The sequence below is a fragment of the Fringilla coelebs genome (assembly GCF_963513975.1).
Source record: "Fringilla coelebs genome assembly, chromosome: 10".
In the NCBI taxonomy this organism is placed as follows: Eukaryota; Metazoa; Chordata; class Aves; order Passeriformes; family Fringillidae; genus Fringilla; species Fringilla coelebs.
In genome coordinates this window covers 7,475,209-7,496,282 of record NC_140036.1, presented here as the reverse complement: position 1 = coordinate 7,496,282, position 21,074 = coordinate 7,475,209, and positions in this window count along the sequence as shown.

The window sequence follows — 21,074 nt, the reverse complement described above, 5'->3', positions numbered from 1 at the left end:
ATCTTAACTCAGGAGGAGTTTAGTTTTACCTCTTTGGTTTTATAATTTAAAAATTCATTGGAACTGGCATTGCTGACCACAAAATACAGTAGGAAAATTGTAGGTTATGCAAAGAAAATCTGAACCTGATCTACAAAGGACCAGTATTTTGTCACTTGTTTTTATTATAGTATCCATTTTAGACAAATAGTTCATTGACAAATTACTATGTTTTAGAAATACTGGAGGCTAACTTCTGTCCCCTCTCCAGATCAAAAGCATGTGCAGGAAGAAAGAAAAGAAACAGAATGCTTGTGTTGAGTTTGCCATTTCTTCTGATAGTTTTAGATTTAGATTGGTTTTGTGGGTTTGATTTTTTTTTTCTCTCTCTCATTTTTTCTTATGAAATGAAATAGGATTTATTAACTCCTTTTACAGAGTTCTATGCAAAATCCCACCATGGTTTTAATCAAGATTTCACTGTCAAACTGACTATGAACTGCTTATAAACTCCTCAGCCTAGCCATCAACTTTAGAAGACTCAGAGAGATGTTGAAGATGAAACTATACCAGAGTATATTGGCACAATTTCCATCTTTTATCACACACTGCTGATTAAACCATCAGATCCCCATAAAAATCAGTTACATTTTCAAGAGCCCAATATTAAGACACGTTTTATTCAGGTGCCAAAAGTTCTCTGAGTTCTCCTAGTTTGTCCCACCTTTCCAGCTGAAAGAAAACTGAAGTATTTCTACCCACAATTAAAAAGTGGACTCTGACTTTGCTAACAGTAGTAATCAGAGAATTTATATAGATCAGAGAATAATTTCATTTTGCAAGACTCTGTTATCAGTGCCATAGATAGACAGCTTCAGGCCCTAAAAGGACATCAAGGGCATGGCAAGTGTTTTGACCTCCCTGCTCTGGTGATTTCAACACAGTGTAGTTGAAGGCATCCTCTTGAATCTTTATAACATGTCACACTTGACTCAAAAAATACAGCAGTTCTCTCAAACAAGTTAGAGTGGGTCTCACAGCCCTTTTTCAGCAGCAACTTCTGCAGTCACTTTGCCTAAGAAAGCACATTTATCAACTCCTCTGCCTTGCACAGACCTGTTCATGATTCCTTAGCTATCATGATGCTCAGTACCCTGGAATGGAAGTATTACAGCTCTAAATTCATTGCACTGAAAAGATGAAAGCTTCAGATCAAGAAAACATTTTCATCATTGACACTACTTCATTAGCAAAGCCAAATAATCACTCTGTGTTAACCATAACAGTTTGAAAACTGTGGGCCAGGCACCTTCAGAGGAAAAAGGAGTTCACTGACCTGACTAGTTCATTGAAGCATTTCCCCCTTCATTATGATTATTAGCTTATTAGAGCCTAGGTTTAGTTGAAACCAGATGTTGCTGATTTTGTGAAGACAATCTCACTGTGATGGCTCTGGAGCCTGTGCTCCCCTCCAGCCCTAGGTGCATGTGCAGGCTGGGAGTCAAATAAGCTACAGAGCAGCTATTAAGTTGTTCATAATTCCTGATCTACACTATTTGCTGAGCAAGAGGTTACATCACTCATGTGAGATGCTGGAGATCACAATGTCTTCTTACATTTCTATCAAACCCCAATTCCCTCCCAGCTCAGGAGCTTTTCATTTGTCTCTAGCCCAGGGACTGTTCCCTTACAGAGGGGCACATTTCTTACCTAGGAGAGCAGCTCCCAAGTCAGTTAAAGCAGCACCAACCTTCCCATACCTCCTTGATAATAACAGAACCTTCACATTTATGCTATTGCAGCAGAGAAACAGAAATATGTTAATGACACCTCAAAGCTAAGCAAATCAATCACACAGTTCTCATTCCCAAATCCTGGACTTCATCACATCCTGCGAGCCTCTCCTGCTCTGACTGGATGCTGCTGGACCTTTTGATGCTGTGAGGCAGCAGATGACAAGACATGAGATAAATAAAATGTACTTGATTTTTTTCTCCCTTGCTCCCCTCATGCTGACCAGAGAGGAAATGACAACCAGATGCCCCTGTGACCCACTGCTCCCCCGAGGTGACCGATCCAAGGGTAACATGTGGTCCCCTCATTTGGGAAGGAGCCAAAGCCTGCTCCGTTTAATTGGCCGAATGGTCCCCTACAGCTGCAACAGATTAGGGACAAATTCTCTTCAAATAAAGCTGTGCTTTTTTCTCCCCATCCCCCCTCTAATTTGGGGGGTGTTGGGGAGAAATCATGCCTGGAGAAACATGTGCACATACACACACGACTGAAGTTAATAAAAGTGTCAGGTAGGCAAACAAAATACCATTTATTATTAAGCAGCAATAAAAGACCACATTGATGTGTATAAGGAATCAGGCACTCCAGAGAGAGGCAGCGTAGTGGTGTCTCATGAATCATTACAAGAGCTTTCTCTGATCTTTAATGCTGGACTCAGTGACTTTGGGAAGGGGGAAGGGTGCAAACTTTTCCAATGCCAAGTCCTAAGCCCCCTCTTTCCAATTCTACAGCAATTCATGTGTGAGGGGATGAAAGCAGCCTGGCTGGAGCAATCTGCTGCAAAGAGCAGCCTGAGCTGTGAGAGCCATCTTGGAGGGAGGGCACTTTCAGGCCTGGCCTGTCAGTCAGCCCTGTAGTTATTTTAAAGAATATTTTAAAGACTGGAATTTTAAAGATAAAGACATCTTCAGGGCAGAAGCAGGATGTTCATTTACCTAGAGATCCACTATCTAAGAAACTTCTGATGGAAGTGCTATATTTAGCAGCCATTCAGCTGGCAAAGAAGCGCTCTGCCATTCATTATAATATCGAGTTTTCACTAAAAAAAGCTCATTTTCTGAAACTTTAATGTAGGGGCTTTTGTTCCCTCTCAGACAATCCTTGCTGTGTTTTTTTTTCACTGCTTGGCCTTAATCTTTGGTGTGGAAATGAACTCATTAGAAGACCCATGTAGGAGGGGGAAAGAGGTGCCAAGAGTTCTCTTCCAGTGGGTCTGGAGGCACAAGCAGATGCCAAACTGTTCTTGCTGCATAGGTTCCTCTGGATCCTCATAAAAAGCTTGTAAGTTTTTGGAGATCCATTCATCAAGTGCAATGTAATATAAAGATTAGTGTTCCTACTTGAGCCTAAGGAAATGTTGTTTTCCTTTACCAATGGCCCATTAGGAAATGAAGCGCAACAGAAATGCAGAGTGGGAAAATAGCTATAAATCAAATATTCATTCTGAACATTTTGGAGGAAAAAAGAAAGAAAAAAATACATTACTTTTGCCCCATGAGCTGTTATACCTAGTCGAGAAAAAAAAAAATTCTTTTATTTAGACAGTGATTTGATAGCCCAGTGTCATTCACTTGATTGTAAACATTACATTAAACATATCCACATACCACACAGCCAGAGCACTTATATAATTACAGTAAATGTTCTAACTCAATTTTTCTACACACCTTCCATGATGACTTCATGGATTAGAGCCCCTGAAGACAGCAACAGTCATTTGTTGCTCCAAATTTACTGGAGCTGTTGCTGTGCCTTAAATTATCATTTATTTTTTTAAAAATAAAATAAAATAAAAAATCTGCAGATAGATTTGTTCTTCATTTAACTGAAAGGAGGAATCTTAGTAAGAAGACTCTGAAACAGAGAACAAATACCTGTATGTAGGTCAGCAGTGTGTGTTCAGCTCCCAGTAAGATCTGAATGCACTCAGAGGCACTCACTTTGCTTGAAGAATTTTTCTACCCTAAAAGATTAGACAGAATGAGAAAGCTTCTCTCTTTTTGGTTTATCAAAGTGTTTAATTCTCACAATTCTTATTAATTATCTGACTTGTTTACTTTCCCCAAAAATATCTTCTGAAGAAGGAAGGACTCAATGAAAGATCAAATGAGTCATTGTGGAGATATTTTAGAATATTTGAAATTCTTTGAAGAAACCCCTCTGCTTCTCTCTGTCCAAATGAGAGAGATTTTATTTCCCCTTCACTGCATGCATTGGCATTAACTGCTTTTGCATGTGTCCATCATAAAGACAAATATATATGTACTAATAAATATTTTGAATAGTAGTGGTGGGCTTGGCAGTACTGGGTTTATGGTCAGACTCCATGATCCTAAAGGTCTTTTCCAGCCTAAATGATTCTATGATTTACTTCAGAACAGCCCTGTTTCCTCAGCATGAGAATTCATAAGTATTCATAAAAAAAACCCCAAATGTAATTTCTTGTAGCACAAGAAAATACAAATGCAGCCTTGTAAATACAGCCTTTTCCTCAGGCAGCAAAATGGGTTTACAGCACTTTTCAAACAGCATCCAAAGGGGTGGGAGTGGGCTGAGCCCAGCACATTCTCACATTGTTCTCCAGTGCTGCCACCCCCAAGCAGGTGGAGGAGGAAAAAGGGCCCCCTGTGCCAGAAACACCTGCCTCGATGGCTCAGACATGGGGGTGCTGGTGGCACACTTTGGACAGAGCCCAGAGGCTTGGGGATGCTGTTTTCTTGTGCTCAGATCAACTTGAAGAGTTTTACCTTGGGAAAAAAGACACTGAGAAATTCTTAGCTGGTCACCTGTTCCTTCAATCTAACACCTTTCTCTCCTGTTACTCCATTGAAATATTAGCTATATTCATTCTATATTCCTATCAGGACTTTTTCAGATACAGGACTGCCTTGTCTAAGAAACCATCAAAAGCAAAATTCCCAAATAGTACAGTGCAGGGGATACTTCAGGATTTTTCCTTTCCTACTCCTAGTTTAGAACTGTTTTCAAAATCCAATTTCAAACATGAACAACTGAAAACATGGGACTTTGAGGCTGCTGTGACAAATCTGTTTCATACTGGTCTATAATCACAGTTTCCATGAAAGATTCTGAGATAACCCAATGTCAGTTTATGGTCTCCTTACACATCATAAAGAGTTATCTCAAGTCTTTCTGATGTTGATATCCAGGCTGAATAACAACAAATAGTGTGGCTCTGTGCTACCCCTTGACTTTCTTTCCCCTCCTGTCCTGTAGCTCTGGCCACAAAATTCCCACACCTTTGCTGTGACATTGGTTGGATAAATTTGGCCAAACCAGATGAGCACAGAAGTCCAGAATAGTAATGAGCTATGTTGGAAAACAAATGGTTATCTTGGACACATGTCATTCTTGACTCATTTTCTATTACAAATAAAATTAATTTTATGCAAATGCAATATCACATTGAAAACACACTACGGGTTTTTTTGCTGACCTTATTGTATAAAATACACTTTGGGAAGCAATTTTGCGTAGCTCCGTGTGTATGAAAACTGACCTGTAATTGAGGGTTAGACTAGTTCTAACTTTTTTTTTTTTCCAATAAAAGTGTGGTTCAGAGACAGTTTTGTGATGCTTTTTCACCAGTAAAGTCGAAACTTAAACCTTAATCTCTGCAGTGCTGGATGTGAAGGCGCCTGTCTCAATAATTTATAAATGTACCAGCAGTCATAACTGAGGAGAACTAGTTCTTTGTAGAAAAGTACAGAAACACTGAGCAAACCCAAAAGACCAAATCCTACACCAGAACTAATACAATTCTTTCATGCCTTCTCAAAAACCTAGGGAATCCTGCCCAGTTCTGCTGACTCCTACCAGTGCCATGTGCCAAAACACCCTTCAAGCAGTTAGCCTTGCTGTACAAATATGGTTTCTTGTGGAAAACATGACAAAAATCTCTCTGTAGAATCCATCTCTTCCTGCAGAATTCACCAGTCTATAACTCTGTATGGCCATGAAGTTTTGCAGTGAGCTCCAGATCAATTGCAGCTCTTGACATTTATCTAACTTGAATGCTAGAGAACATACATTTTGGGTTGATTCCTATCTGTTACCCACTAAATGGATCAATAATGCTTTTTTTCTTTTTCACTGAGAGAGGGTCTACACTTGACATCTTCTTTTAAAGTTGGACAGGCAGTTTCATTCAAACTGCAATGCTCAGCAACCTCTGATATTGTAGCAGCACCCAGCTGCTTTTCTATTGTTAAGACATGATTCAAATCTCTATTATAAACCCTCTTTTTTTTCTTTTAATTAGTTTAAAATGCAGCTGTAAAAATTGCTTTGGGATGAACCTTGGCACGCTGAGCTGACTGCTGGCCTCTCTTTCTCTTGTCTGCCCTCCCCCACTCCACTTTAAAATTTGAATTTAGATTTTTTTCTGCCTGGAGATAGAGGAAGGAAAGCAAGTAATAAAAATAACTTATTCCAAAACTAATAGGCAGACACCAAGCCATCAGATATCAGGTATGTGGCTTGACTATGTATTAAAAGAAACATATTAGATAACACTTATATTCAAATGCCAGACACCAAAATCCTGACAGCATTAAATTAAGAGATGTAACAGGTAGGTCGGTGTTAAGGGTCCTACATCTGAAAAAGAGCCTCCACCACTAAGCCAGGATTCTCCTCCAGGCCACCAATTCAGCAGTCCTTGAAGCCACTCTGAGGGCTGAGGAGGTAGTCAGGACTGAAAGTACTGTAGCAGTGCCCTTTAATACACTGCTTTTATTATCAGCAGGTCAACACAACTGTGCATACTGTACATGGAATATTTTAACAGGTCAGCAGAACACACCACTGCATGACTGTTTCTGTGCCCCTGCTTCCTCAACAGGGAGTTCACTCTCCACAGTAATGCAAAACAGAGCTATTAGGAGGCAGACAGCTAATTATCATGAAAAAAGGTAATAATATGTGCTGTCTCTGTGAGGCATTCTCAGTGACTACCACACTGATATAATCAGCAAACTACACCAGGTTCAGAGTTAGCCTTGCTTGTGCTGGAAGTAATTAGCTATCAAATTGATCTCCAACTATTAGAGCCCATGGATAGGATGCCTTCTGTCAAGTGTACAACTAGCTATTCCAGCAGCCTCCCATTATGCCTGAAGCACTAGGATGCACTGCAGAGGACCCTCAGATTTCACCCAGAATTTCCATGCTTTCATAGATTTAATTAAGATTGTGCTTAGTCAGTAGAGAAATGCAACATTTTGTTCTTGAACCCATGCCCACATTTGCTAGCAGCTATTAGGATTATAAGTATCAAATAACAAAATGCTAAATGGTGACATTTAAAGTCTAAAAAAATTAATAGGAAAAAAAGTTTTGTTTCTGAAAGAAAATTCCATAACTTGTATTTGACAATGTTAGAAAACGTTCTGAAATCTCAGCACAAACAGCTGTTTGCAGCTGATACACACACACACAATACATACCTCAGGAAAAGAAGCTATTTGTGAAACTTCCTTACCCTCCAGTGAAATAGTGCTCCTCACTCTGACAGCAGCAGCACAGTTTAGCCAGGGTGATACAGGTAACAATTGGAAAATACTCTGCCATACGACAAATTCAATCATAATCAGCATATGCTTTGTCACAGGCAGATCTCCAGCCTTGGGTCTCACCTATCACATCTCTGTTCACTGATAAAAATGACTTGGCCTTCTACAAACTGTCATTATGTTCTGCCATGAACAATATCTGGCAGCAATGAGACTCACAAGTTAATTAAGAGAACATGCTTCCTTTTACATTTTAAATATAATAAACGAAACCAGAAGCCATCTCAGTAATATTCGCTTCACACTTCCACATCAATAAATAGATAAATAATCCAATTCATATAATTCATGTTTATCAGAATGAATCATTCTCTTCCATCTCTGTATAGCAGAGACTTTATAACTCATCATATCTTTCAGCATTATTTACTCCTAAGTTTCAAAGTTAGATTTTTAGAACGTATTTTCTGCCTCAGAAAACTCGCCTGTAACTTGTTTTTGTGTGACGGAAATATTAGTATTTTTCTAATAGCAGTTAAATGCTAAATCATAATCAAAACTAATGCTAATAACAGTTATACATGAAGTAACTTGGTAATTGTTTTTTAAATGGTTTTGTGCTCTTTATTACACCTTCCATCAAGGGCCTGCAGAATTATGACATTGTGGTGCTTCTGCTATGAAATTCCTATCCCAGATTTTTTACAGCCTGAAAAGACAGGAACAAATTCCCAGTGCTTTTCATTCCAGGGAGCCAATCTAGGACAAATCCAGGACTTTCATCTTCTATGTAAAATATATAAACTGTGGAATCCAGGAAATAGGGTTCTTTATTTTCTGTGCAAAGGAAAAAGGCTCCAGTGCTGCAGCAGGGAAGCACCGGAGCTGCATGCACTGCATACCAAAGGCAGCTCCAAGGGCATCTCTGCTTTTCTCTGTGCACTAGAATGTATGAACAGTGCACCCTATTGCTGAGCCCCAGGATGCAAGTCTCACTTAAAGAAAGGGAGAAACTCTTACTTCAGCCTTGGCCAAAATATATATGTATGTATATTTAGTTCTAAAGTAATAATGTGGAAGCTTATAAATGAGCACAGTTGATTTATTTAAATCTTAGCAGCCTTTGAGCCAGAGCTTTGCAGAACAGGTATTCCTGAGGGTAGAACTACAGCACAGCAAGAAACACAACAAGCTGAAGCTGCTAAGCTGAAGTTCACTTTAACTTTCCATTAGGAAGCTTGGATCAGTTACTCACATGCTAAAGGCTCGCTACTATTTGGGTTAAATGAAGTGTTCCTTACAGCTGTAATCACTGTGTACAACACAGTTTTGGCTGTGGCCATTTCCTCTCTGTCAGAAATCCATCCATAGCTCCACTTGGAAGCCATGTGCATGTGAGGATTGATTTCTTGACGTTTTGTCAGTGCCACTTCTCCCTGCATGACTGCAGATCTGATTAGAGGCAGAAATGTGCCTGGATGGAAGGCATGTGTTCCATTTCCTGCCCCTGGCAGCTACCAGCTCCACAGGGTTCCACCAGCAACTCGTGTGCAGCAAGTCCCTCCTCTGCCCTGCCCTCACCCAGAGAGGGGAAAGAGGAACAGAAACTGGTTAGAAAACAAACCAAGAGAGAGAGGGAAATTCAAGTAAATAGCGTAGGAAATTTCAGAGAGACTGAGACTAAATCTCCGTCCCTAATCCCTTTTCACCTTTTTTAGATCAGATCAGATTAAATTAGTGTGATTTCACTTTTTGGTGCAGAACAGCATAAAACAAGAAAATTTAAATGGCACCAGAGAGAAGAGGGGAGGGAGACAAGGGACTCCCATGCTAGAATGTTGGCAATATTGTGAATAGAAAGCAATGCTTTCTCAGGTTTTGGGTATTGGGCATTTTAAGTGATGCCATCTCAATTTCACTTGCTGAGTGGCTGTAGAACAGACTGCAGAAAACTGGAATGAGCCTCCAGTAAACTGTCCCAATGACAGCCACCACAAAACTGGGAAAGCTACTTCCAAGCTAGTTCTCATTAATTGTTCCCACACCATCTTTGCTGCTTAACACAAGCTGTTGCAGCCAGCAGCTTATTCCATTAGGTTCTAAAAGTACAAATTAACCCTGAAAAAAGAAACTCACTGAGAACAATAAAAGATGGAAGAAGGAAAGAAGACGAGAACAGGGGCTGAGAGTTGAAGAGGCTCCTGAGTTAGCTGGAATAGCTGGATTAATCATTCAGCTTTATATTCCTCCAAATAAGTATCCACAGTCATTGCTGTGAAGTAAAAAAGGAGAATGTGGCACACAGACATCACCTCATGGCTTTGGTTTTTTTCAGAAGAATTTTTAATTAAAAAATTTTGAAAAGCAGCAATTTTGCTGCAATCACACATTCATATGTTTAGAATTTGCTTTTAATTAAGCCAGATTATTTAATCAGTGACACTTAAAAGTATTTTATAAATGTAGACATTGCACAGAAATCTGAAAACTTGTGGAGTTTTTGATGTCATGAGGAGAGAGCACATGACCTAAAATGTTCTCCCTGCCCAAAGATGTAACTTGTTCAAAGCCAGTTGCAGGTTTCTGAACCAGAGACCTGTTGGGCTGGTTTCTGGTACATCAGACACCTCTTCCATGGGACCTAGGCTTGGTTACTAGAGAAATGCTGCTCTGGAGAGCATCCACACGCAGCTGCCTGAGACTGAGCAAAAGGCAGCACCTGGAGCTATAAAGATCTACTTCAAATCTTGGAAAGAGGCAGATTTACTACCTACTGGTTTATTTGGCCTTTGGACATTATTGGAACGTTCTCTGCCTGCATTAATTATAACAACTCTATCTGAGATCAAGGCTAGATTACTTTGTTTAGAGAATGAACAACAATGACACAACCAGCAGTAACCACAACAAAAGGCATCAAATCACAGAATCTGCTTGCAAGTACTATGATCAGGGAAGTGAGAGGGGAGCTTCTCTCCATCATCAGCTCACAAACCAAATTACCAAATCATAAATGAATAACCACTGGCACACAGAGTTAAGAGAGAATATTGGTTTGAATTTATCCTCAAGAAGCGATTCTGTCTCAATCTCCCATTACAGTTTTCCTCAGGTGTGGCAAATTGGGTGGGGTCCACAAGAGCCAAAGGCAAAGCTGAGAACACCAACCCTGCCTTCTAAAAATTAAAATATTTTTACTTAAAGTCAAGTGTGGACTGAATGTCCAAGGTGGAAGCTTTCATACCTCATTTCCAATGCAATAAGTCTTATAAATCCACCTTTAGCACGGCAAGAAAAGATGGGAGAAAATGAGGGAAAAATATTGCTCATTAAGCTAAGGTCAGAGAAATACAGGATTAATAAAGAAAAAGAAAAGCATTTTGAGCTGCACACTGAACAAAAGAAGTTGACAAGGCTGTCACATTACATCACAACTCAATGGCCTGTGGGCATTGACTTAACTGGTTTCATTTCATTTGTTCCCTAGAGGAGAGCTGTTCTGTTTGGTGGACACTCCCTGCAACATCAGGAGTCCTGAGTGGATGGAAATTCAGCACTTCATCTCAGAGAGGGTCCTTTTCATGAAATCTGGAGGACACAGGGTATTTCAGGTACACTTTTACTTTTCTTTATTCTACAGATGTAATCAATATTTTTAGCTTCTGATACTTTTCATGAATATTAAATCACTTGGAGAAAAGGACTGTTTATCTAAAACAGTATATGAAAATTAAGAGAACCACTGATGAATTCTGGAACAAGATTACATGTCCATAATGTGGAAGCAATGATTGTGCTGAAGTAAAATAATTCTAATTGGCTTAAAGACTTTCAGAATAAATGGCAAATTGATAATAAGCAATTTCACTTTGATAGCATTACAATGCCAGGGATTCTTCCAAATCAATTCCTATTTCCTCCACAAAATCGGTCTGCAAATAGTAATTGCAGAAAACACATCTTTACTGTGGGAGCAGCCCAGCTTTTGTCTCTGAAATTGGATCAGCTCATCTTTTTCAACTGCTCTTTTCCACTGAACTCTAAAGCAGTGCACAGTGGGATGAGACAATGGGGAAGAGACACCAGGACTGAGGGGCTGTGCACACAAAGTGCCCAATATGTTACCTGGACCCCTGGTGTGTCTAAGGACAATGCTGACTGAACCAGGTGCTTTAGACAGGCCTGGAAAATAAACCAAAATTAAACCAACTTTGATCTGTGGAGGTCAAAAGCTTAAGAGACAGCGTTACCCTTCAGCGTGACTCCTAAAGAAGTAAGACTGTACAATATCACTCTCAGTCTGTCAGGCATCTTATTCCTTATTCCTTTCCACACTATATTTGTTAAGGCTGAAGTTTTCCAGGAGTGAATCTTTAAAAGCTCTGAGGCAGCCCTTCGTGCACTAACACAAACCATGTGACACCACAGCTCTGTCTGTGGGCGTGGGGGCAACGGAGCATTCGGGACTTTAGAAGCTGTGACATGTCAGAGAGGAGGCAGCACCACAAAGTCCTGTCACATAAGAAGGCAAAATTAGCAGCTAAACCAGAGAAAAAGTAAATAGCAAAAGGCATCAAGGAGAGAATAACCAATAGTAAGCACCATGGAGGAAAAAGCACGGCCAGAATGTTTCTGGTGACTACGCGGGCACATGAATATTTTGAAGATTATGTCAAGAGTCCTCCTACATTTGCTAAAAATCTACAACAGATATTTTTTCCATATCCCTCCGTGCATTTGCAAGAAATCAAAATGCTCACAGTGATGTACTTCACAATCTTCCAGATCCCCAGGGGTTTGCATGATCCAAGATCATGGCAAGTTCAATGTACAAAATAGGAAATGGAGAGATGTCATTGTTTCATTACCCCTTCAAGATAAGGCTCAGTGAGTTTCTCAGTGCACAAACTGACTGCACCAGCTGCTGCCTTGAAAGAGTGCTGGCTTTCCAGAAGGAGAAAACACTGCACATAATGCACAGGGAGTTTGACTGAAAGAGAGGATGCCAACAAAGCTTTTGGAACATACTGTGATATGGCTGTTAATGTGAACCTCTCACATCCAGCCTTGGCACTGAATGCTTCATGGCACCGTGGGAGCTGATCTACCCCACCTAGACAATTAGGGGTTTCTTCTCATCACCAGCTAAGCAGCTTGGCCATGACTGAAGCTCTCCCCAGATACCCCTTACACACTATTCTCTGTTTACAGCGCTTACAAAAAGACTAATTGCACCTATCATCCTCTGAATTCTTGCTTCTTAGAGATTTCCATAAAGCTGGTGGCAAAGGAAGTTTCTGTTAGCTTGGACTTCATGAGTGACCCAGACAAGCCTTCAGTGTCACTGTGCTGTGCCATCTGCAGGCAGTTCTAGTCCAGCCAATCTGCTCAGGGGCATCTTCCTTCAACACTGCAGCTTCAGCAGCTCCACTGCAGCATAAACAGCTCATCCCCAGTGGCCCCTTTTTCATAAAGGAGACACTTGCTTTGAACATCATGGTAAATATTATTTTGGATGTCAAAGACGAGAACTTCCTGAATCCTGTCAGAGTGAGGTGTATGGTCTGCTCAGGGGAATCATGCTACTCTCCAAGTTCATGTGTTGCTGAATCATCCCCAAATACAAACTTTAAATACTGTCCCAGCATGACAGGTGATTCAGGAGACAGAGCAGCTACTCAGACAACTGCTTCAGTACTCTGCTGCCAGCTCCCTGGGTTGAACTCTCTGTTCAGCTCCTGGGTTTGCTGCTCTTGTGGCACATCTGCCAACAGTACTTAGGCTGGGCTCTTCTACTACAAGGTGAACAAGGAACATGATCTACAAAAGCCAGATGATGCAACACACTTTTTATTATTTTAAAATTGAAAATAGGTCTATGAAGGGCAGTGGGATGGAATAGGAGGCATGGATATGTAGTGAGGAATACTGCACACTCCCACTTAACAGCAATACAGGAAAAGTATCTGGCTGGTGAGTTCTGGGGGCATAAATTGTTTTTCTATGAGTTCCATTTGCCTTGAAGGGAGAAAATAAACCTCATACATTACAGATTCCAGCAGAATTTAACAGCACTACGTAGAGCAGAATGCTTTGTCTTAGTAATATAAGTATTTTTCTGGTTGTAAAAAAACCCCAAAACCTGGAATATTCTGGCCAGCTCAGCTCATGACTTTCATTTCTTCCATATAAATTTTAGGCTAACCAAAATATTAAAGTTGTGCACTGCTGAAATGAATGAGATTCATTAAATTTACTTCACCATGCTTTCCCACTGTTGGGTTTGGCAACAGCACAGAGGCAGACTGGAGATCCCTACACAACTTATGTGCAAAGTGAAGATTTGTTGAACTGAGAAGGGAATGAGGTTCCCAAAGCACAGCAGCTCAGTGAGATAACTGCAGCTCTCTCCCAGCTACACCCATGACCTGCTGCACATCTCTGACCTGGGGAGCTTTACACTGTCCTGTTTTCTGTCTTGTCAGTTTATATTGTCCTGCTTTGGGCCACCAATTCCTGCCTTCTGCGGTGGAATGACCACAGACAAGATCAGTAAGAGGCTCTTGGTGCTACTGGAATAGCCACAGTAGGTGAAAAAGACCTTGCAGGGTACAGGTAAGGACAATGTTACAGAAAAGAGTTGATAAATGTTACCCAAATAGAAATGTTCTTCAAAGTCTGCCTGGTCGAAATACCTGAAAATAGAGTACATATTTTGAGTTTCACAGAATTTCATTAATTCTATGGAAATCTAGAAAGAGTGTTACTGGGATATAATGCCACCAGAAGCAAAAAGTGTCCCCAGTGAAGTAAATGGCATTAAAGTGGACCAAAATGGCAATATTTGCTAGCTACCATTGATAGGAGGTAACATTTTTATCAGCATATAATCCTAGTTCCTAATGGTACAGGCATATTATGATAAGATGAGGCTTTGAAATCAGATTTTGAGGAAAAAAGTGCATGTGCTGTTGAGAGTGAAACACAAGATTTCTTCTTTCCCTCTGCAGAAAGCAGTTTAGGAAGTTCTACAACAGGCTCCAGTGAGAGTGGATGGTAAAGGCAGCAGTGGCATGATTTTAACTTACCCTTTCTCTGATCCCTGCAGTCGCTTGCCAAACTTGATTTCCAAGCCATTCTCCCTACCAAAACCTGACCTGACCTATGATTTAGGGAATAGCTCCTTCCTCAGTGCTGGGCAGTCTGAGTGACAACTTAAGCAGGAAAAAGAATTCTAAGGGTGAAACAAGGCGAAGGAGAACACCTGGAATGTTATATTGAGAGTCTTGTGGAAGAGGGGGAGATAAAGTGTTATGTGACAAATTTGAAAGCTAACAATACAGAGAGATCTGTTGTTCTCTTAGTGAACAAGAAATTAATGTGCAGCATTATGCTGGAGCTAAAAAGAACGACAGACAAAAAGAGAAAACAGCAGAATTCACATTGCTGCCAATTACCACTGTTTCTTCCCAGGGTCTGTAAATTAGTTGTGCTTAGAAAGTTAAAGATAAATGGTATTGATTTAAGCACATTACTAATAGTACCTTCACTGTTGCAATTGGATTTCACCCAAATTTCTGCTGCACCTAAATTATTCTGTCATTCTAGCTGCTCCTGTAAAAATGCAAATTTGTCTTCTGAAAGTAGGATATATTGTGCCAAATTTCCCCATAGCATTTATGACCAAAAATATTTTATTAAAAATGTCTGGATATTTTCAAATAGTATTCCAATGGGCTGTCAAATTAATAGTGAAAAAAACCCATAATTCAGAGCTGTAAGGTAATAAGAAGTTGTGCTATGGCATGGACAATTGGAACCTACCAGCAGATAAGAACACAAATTTGGACAAAATACAGCTCTTTCAAAGGTCTGTGTTCTGCCACTGAAATGTGAAATATGCATTATTTAAACAAAGAAACCAAATGCCTACATGGGGTAGGGGTAGGAATTTCCCTGAGCAGTTATTTCAATTATCCATCTGTTTAATCAGAGCAGTGCCACTCTGCTGGAGCAGCAGCAGTACAGACAGACACAGCACAGACCCTTTCCCCAGCACTGGGGTAAATGCAGAGCATTCCACTCCTCTGAGTACATTCACTCTCTGGTGTACTGGAAGAATCCTGAGCCTTCAGTAAAGGATCAAACAAAGCAGCTGCCAAAATCTGTTGGACCTTTAGGACAGGATGAGGCTGAAACTGCCATAACAGTTCAAGAGGATTCAAAATCACATTTAAAATTTACAGTAACAGAGCACAGATGGAAAAGTACTTCTCCCACAAACTGCATGTGGTTAAACAAAGAGCTGATATATCAAGATCATGTGGAATAAGCAGTGACTAACTACCATGCTTATCTCACTTCAACAAGCCTCCCTGCTTAGAGGTTTGGGTTCTCTTAATCAGAGATCAGAGTGGCTGTGGCTGCCTCCTCACTTTGGTGTTTATACCACCTTAGCAGCTTTAAGCAGCTTTAGACACATTCTGGGCACCTGAACAGCCTGAGCTGTGCTGGGGATGTCACCCTGGCTCCAGCTGCAGGTGTTCAGGCCTTCTGCTTCCTGCAGCTCACTGCAGTGCTGGGGACAGTGGCACAATGGTGGGATGTGCAGCTCCTGAGAAGAAAGCAAGAGAAAGGGGAGTGCAAGGCTCATACCTGCTTTTCTAACAAAGGGATCCTTCCTTGGCAGTGGGGCATCACACAGCTGCCCTGCTAAAGGACTGAAAACCTCGGTGTCTTGCATCCAACCCTCCCTTTTTGGTAGCTCAGCACTCCCTGACCCTCACTGCAGTTCCAGGGACTCTCTCAGTTCCTCACTGCTCTCCTGGGACAGCACACCCCTGGCTGAGCTGCACTGAGGGCAGTGCTGTGTGTGAGCTGGAAAAGGAGACCAGCACACCACAAAGAAAGGAAATTACAGAACCTGAGAGGAAGTGGAGTCAGAGAGTAATCATAGCTCTGGGGGAGTGATGCTCTAGTGCCCAATAAAAGCAGGTACACATAACAGCATTAAATAAATGCTCATCAGGAATAGTTTACCATTGCATACATCAGAGCGAAAGAAGGAGGAAAGTAAAAAAGTTAGCATGAGCCATTTCAGCAACTTGAGGAAAACCCATAAACATCACTTCCATATTCCTCTGAAAAAGTACTGTAAAGAGGAAAAGTTAAATACTATGTGCCAGAACCTCAATCACATTAGTGGATCAACAGTGTTTTTGTGGTAAGTCTTTCAAATCTAGTTTCACTTGTCTCTAAAGGATCCTTAAAAGGACTTTTTAAGTTAGATCTGCTAGCTTTGGCTAACCATACAGAGGAAAGAATTGACTACATTCCTACAGAAATGCCCCTAATAACTCCTGAGAATGAGCTGTGGCACTTTTCCACTAATTGTGGAAAAAACTAATGGGCACCTTGAGCATGTGTTATTAATCTGTCTGCCAATTCTGAGAGATTTCAGTTGTGAAAAACTACAAGACAGTATTTACTCTAGAGCACACATTCTGCACCAGTAAAAATAAAATGCACAAGGTGAACTGGAAAAATAAAAAGGAATATTTGCCATGTGACTCAATTATTATTGAAGAGAAAAACTGTGTCAGCTCTCTAAAGAACAGGGGTTTAACCTGAGTTCAGTTTCCTTGCACAGTTTCTCAGAAAAGTGAGAGGAGCCATCAGGCATTGTATTCCAAGGCCATAGTTCTCCAAGGGAGAGATATTACCCAAGTGGATTTGGGTTGTAGTTCTACATTTCATTCATTTCAATGACCAAAAAAGAATGAATAGTTGCAATTACGTTTTTCTGCTGAGTCACCCCATGGCAAAAATACTCTACTCTACCTCATTTCAATTTTTTCCTAAAGAGGCAAGATTCAGAACATCAAACCAAAGTAAGGGTCAAGGCCTTGAACAAAATTACAAATCCCAGATGGAAATGCATCTCTTCTGTGATTATGATTTTCTGAAAAAACTCTGTCACACCCTTATTCTTCATTTTCCCTACCGAGTTCTTGGCTCCCCACATCCTCATTGTAAGGAGTAAATTTGGTACTTCAAAAATGTTGGCAGTCACCTGGACCACAACAAAGACATTTCCTGTTTTTCACAGATGCTCTAAAGTCATTTTCTCCACATAGCTTGATGGCTGGGGCATCCAGCAGAGGTGTGACAGAGCAGCTTCAGCTTCCCACCCTCAGACACTGACCCACGTTCCAGATTCATTGTCTCTATTACCAGGATGACAACTGTGTTGAGGTGACCAACTCCCAAAATTTCCCATTGGAATTCTTCCATAAATAAATCTGGAGAAACCAGAGCTTGAAGCTAGATATACAATCTGTGAAAGGTTAATGACTAAATAATTGAGAAGTGGGTAGCAAAAATTTTATCTAAACTTAGGTGCTCTCAACACAAGTCCAATTTTACCAGATCAGCATTGGATAATTAAAAAATGCTATTGGCAAATTTATGTGGGGCTTTCTTCATTACGTTACCTTCACTCACCTCTAAGTTCTGCTGGAGCTGAATCAGGTCCAGAATCACCACAAGAATAGCTGGGATTGACATGAAGGCTAGTTAAAAAGAAATGAAAGAGGAAAAGAAAAGCAGAAAACCTTATTGCTCTATTTATAACCCCTCCACAGGTTCCATGCCAACTTCAACTGGGCCCCCAGGAAAAACAGTTATTTTTCAATCTGGGAAAATGCCTTTCCATAGGAAAGAAAATCCCCATTCAATCTTCTTGTAGAATTTATGTAAAGAAAAAAAAAAAAAGAAATGGAATTACAATAAATCCCCCCAAAGCTGGAGGAGCAGGGAGGAGTGGAGCTGAAAGGGGGGCTGTACTGCTGGTGATGGATGTTTAGGTACCATATTTCTTCCTGTCCTTTCCTGAGAGCAGCTCCATAATGGGTGTTAACAGGCCAGCTTTAAACACTAAGGAGTGCATTTGCAGTGTAATGTGCAGAGATTTGTCCGGACAATTTCCCATTAACACTAATGTGCACTGCATGGCTAAATCCCTAAACACCACGTGGAAAATTTACTTTCAAAAGCCTCCATTACATTTGGGTGTTGAATTCTTTTGAAACAGTTGTTAGTCTGTTAAACACTGATGGCTCTCACATTAGGCAGACAAAACTTTTCATTTCAGTTTAGATAATTAACCAGAAGAAATATTTTTGCAGAAAGTTCACATACTAAATGAAATTTTTGAAAATTACTCTTTAGAGTTGACAGTGATTAACATCTTCAGAAAGCCTCATCTAAAGATCTACTCATAAATACTAGAAACTTCAGATAAATCTGTGATATAGCTATAAATTCTGTTCACAAAGGGCATTGCTCACTTGTTTACAAGCACATTAGGGACAACACACAATTTTTTTTCCACAATTTTTTTCTATCATTAGGATATATGTGTGCATATTTGTCTTGGTTTTGTTTTTTTCCTTCTCCTAGACATGCATATAAAGCACTTACAAGAATAAAGGAATCTCACATTCAACATGTGAATGCATATAAAGCCAGGTAGAAAAAAGAGGAAAAATGGAAGCAACCTGCAAGATTATGATTCTAATCAAGTTCTGAGTGACAACAATGTAAACATTAAAAAATAAGGTATGAGAACATGTTGGTCCTTACCTTTCTTACTTCTCAATGTAAGCATAAGTCTGGTTTACAAATCATAATATTTTAAAAGAAATGTCTATGCATGAAAGGGATCATCTAATTTTCTTGTGAAAATGCACACACCATTGGCCCAGGCTTTCTGCTAATTACATTTGTTAAGGAAAGCAAAGAGTTATCTGGTGCTTTGCTGGTGGAGGGGAGACAAGTGACAGAAATATGTATTTTACAGAGGAAACTGTTATGAAATGCCACATACAATCAGCAGGTGATTTGGATTTATAGACATATACTCTGCCTGGGATTTATGAGTGGACATGAGCACATGAAGCCCACTACATTTACAACAATTCTCTTGTTCTTTTCAGTGGCTTTCAGGAGTGGAAGCTTGCCATTACACACAAGCATTTAATTCTTCAAAAAGCCCAGTCCCTTCTTATGAGACAATAAAGTACTTCCCCTTGTAACAGCAGGTAAGCACTGAAGGCATCCTTAAAAATCTAACCCCAGTGTGCTAAAGAAAGTTAATAATCTTTAAACTACACACAATGCCACTTCATCCCTGGTCCCAGAACATTGTAAAATGTCTGATTAGTCCTTATAATAGTGCTAACACCTCCACAGCACATAAAAGAGGACTTTTAATTTACAAAAGACATCTCTGGTTGTCCTGATTTTTACCTTTAATTAGACTGTAAGACATTGCTCCATTTGGCTGTTAACCAACATATGAGGTATAGGCTTAGTGTACAAGGTAGATTTGTGAGCCTTTTTTAAAAGCAATACTGTAATATTTTGAATATATTTTTAATACACACTATCTCATGGATTATTTAACTCTCTAATGAGGTAGAAAGAAATATTAAAGACAATATTTTAAATGTCAGGTAAATGACTCAGTTTAAGGCAAAAAAAGGAGAACTTTTCTGTTGATTCTCTTGCAATGGTTCCAACAACTGCCTAGATTTTGGGAATGATTTTGTGATGCTTAGATTTTATATTGGTGCAATAATTGTGCACAGTAGGGTACTGCACCTAGCCATGAAATTCATTTAAAAATGAAATAGGAGACATGATGAAAGATAGAGAAAAGTCAGCTGCCCCAAAGGAATTATAAATAATTTTGAAAATAAAAGTGTTTCTGTGGCAACATGAACTTTAATAAGTCAAAATTTGCAATACTGGTAAGCTGTGGCAATGACAAGTAAATGTATGTGTCTGAATAAGGAGACCAATGGAGCTTATAGTCACAGAGCTGTCAGAGGAAATCAGAGGAAGTCAGCAATACATGTCTGAGCACTTAATAAAAATCACCATCCAGCTCACAATATGTGACACAAACCCTAAAATAAGGGGAGATCTGCACTGTGATATGTAAGGGACTTAGCATGTCACTTGACATGTGCACTTGCCTTGACTGCTGTCCAGTTTGACCAGAAAAAGAGGGGCAGTCCAACAGGTATTTCTTTTGTTTCAGCATATCTTGAAGAGGAAAGTTGGCAGCTCCCTCCCTGTAATTCTCTTACCAAACAGAAGTTTCAAGAAAGCTCTGTTTGCATCCCCCTGTAATGAACACAACAAAACACAGGAGCCAGTCAAACTTCTGGTGAAGCTCTGCACCACAGGAGAAATGTAAACAGCATCTCCACCCAAAGCTACCTGAGTACAAATTCAGCCACAGAAGTAAAAAGTGGAAGTGTTTGGGCAGAATTTCTGCTCTGCAAGTGGAAAGGAAAAAACCCATGAATTGAAATTCAGTATTTCAGCGTTTCAGATGGAATAAATAACAGGACACTGAGTGGGGGGGATCACGCCCAACTCCAGCTCAGTGACAGCCATCTCCCCTTGAGTATTCCTACCTTGGTCTGCAGGATTTCAAAGGAAGTTTTGGGTCATAGCAGTGAGCAGCTCCTTCACCACCAACACAGGCAGAGCTGCTCAGCTCCAACTGCTGACTGACACAGCCCAGTCTGACCAGGGAGGGTACTGAAAACTCAGTGTACCTTGCCTTACATGTCAGTGTACTGCCTGGGTAACACCTCCTGTGCTGCTTCTGTTCCAGAAATCAAGAAAAAATGTTGGGTTTTTAATAATTGAAAACCACACTGGATCTAGTCTAAAAGGACTAATTAAAAATTT